The sequence below is a fragment of the Cebus imitator genome, unplaced genomic scaffold, assembly GCF_001604975.1.
Source record: "Cebus imitator isolate Cc_AM_T3 unplaced genomic scaffold, Cebus_imitator-1.0 Scaffold979, whole genome shotgun sequence".
NCBI classification, from domain to species: domain Eukaryota; kingdom Metazoa; phylum Chordata; class Mammalia; order Primates; family Cebidae; genus Cebus; species Cebus imitator.
Genome location: NW_016108294.1, coordinates 27,994 through 29,924, shown reverse-complemented (window position 1 = coordinate 29,924; position 1,931 = coordinate 27,994).

Genomic DNA, 1,931 nt, shown 5'->3' with positions numbered 1-1,931 from the left:
AGAATCGCCTGGACCCGGGAGGCGGAGGTTGCGGTTGTGGTCAGCCAGATCGTGCCACTGTACTTTAGCCTGGGCAACAGAGAGAAACTCTGTTTCAAAACACAAAAAGCAAACAACCAATATTGGTTTTTTTAAAAGATAAATAAGATTGATAAAATTCCCCATTAGAGTAAAAAAGAGAGAGAGTAGGGATTACCAGTATTAAGAATGGAAGAAAGGTTATCACTACAAATTCTGGAATCATTAAAAGAACATAGAGGATATTATGAACAACTTAGCATCAACAGATTTGACAAAATGACATTTCTTTGAAAAACACAACATACAAAAAAAATTTTTTTAATAAATAAAATAAAAAGCCGGGCATGGTGGCTCATGCCTGTAATCCTAGCACTCTAAGAGGCCAAGGCGGGCTGATCACCTGAGGTCGGGTGTTCAAGATCAGCCTGACCAACATGGTGAAACCCCATCTTTAAAAAAAAAAAAAAAGAAAGAAAAAAGAAAAACACAACATACAAGGCCGGGCGCGGTGGCTCAAGCCTGTAATCCAGCACTTTGGGAGGCCGAGGCGGGTGGATCACGAGGTCAGTCAAGAGATCGAGACCATCCTGGTCAACACGGTGAAACCCCGTCTCTACTAAAAATACAACAAATTAGCTGGGTGTGATGGTGTGCGCCTATAATCCCAGCTACTCAGGAGGCTGAGGCAGGAGAATCGCTTGAACCCAGGAGGCGGAGGTTGCAGTGAGCCGAGATCGTACCATTGCACTCCAGCCTGGGTAACAAGGGCAAAACTCCATCTCAAAAAAAAAAAAAAAAAAAAAAAAAAAAAAAAAAAAAAAAAAAAAAAAAAAAAAAAAAAAAAAGGAAGAAATGGAACTCATTATTAAAAACCTTCCCACAAAGAAAAATTCCAGGTCTAGATGGTTTCACTGGTAAATTATCAAAGACAAAAGGAAGAAATAACAAAATCTTTCAAATTTGAGACAGAGTTATATGTGCTGAGATGGCAATGATCCTTCAAAATAACTGTTTAAAAAAAAAAAAAGGCCAGGAGCACTGGCCCACACCTGTAATCCCAGCACTTTGGGAGGCCGAAGTGGGTAGATCACTTGAGGCCAGGAGTTCGAGACCAGCCTGGCTAACATGTTGAAACCCCCCTCTACTAAAAATACAAAAGTTAGCCAGGCATGGTGGCACATGCCTATAATCCCAGCTACTCAGGAAGCTGAGCCAGGAGAATCGCTTGAACCTGGGAGATGGAGGTTCCAGTGAGCCGAGATCGCATCATTGCACTCCAGCCTGGGTGACAGAGCAAGACTTTATCTCAATAAATAAATAAATAAAATAAAATAAAATAAAAGGCTGAATATGCAGGCTCATGCCTGTAAACTCAGCATTTGGGAGGCCAAGGTAGGAGGATTGTTTGAGCCTAGGAGTTTGAGGCTGCAGTGAGCCATGATCATGCTGCAGCACTCCAGCCTGGGTGACAGAGTGAGACCCTCCCCAATCTCAAAAAAAAAAGAAAAAAAGAAAAGGAAAAGAAATAAAAAAAAAAAAAAATTTAGTTGTGCATAGTGGCATGTGCCTGTAGTCCCAGCTTCTTGGGAGGCTGAGGTAGGAGGATCATTTGAGCCTGGGAGGTTGAGGCTGCAGTGAGCCGAAATCATGCCACCACACTCCAGCCTGGGCAACAGAGTGAGACCCTGTCTCAAAAACAAATAAATGAAATAAAATAAGTAAAAATTTTAAAAGCAGTGTGCAAAAGCACAAGTAGTATTTTATCATTCGTGTAATAAATAAAGGTGACAAAAAAAAAAAGGGCCGGGCGCGGTGGCTCACGCCTGTAATCCAAACACTTTGGAGGCCAAGGCGGGCGGATCACCTGAGGTCGGGAGTTCAAGACCAGCCTGACCAACATGGTGAAACCC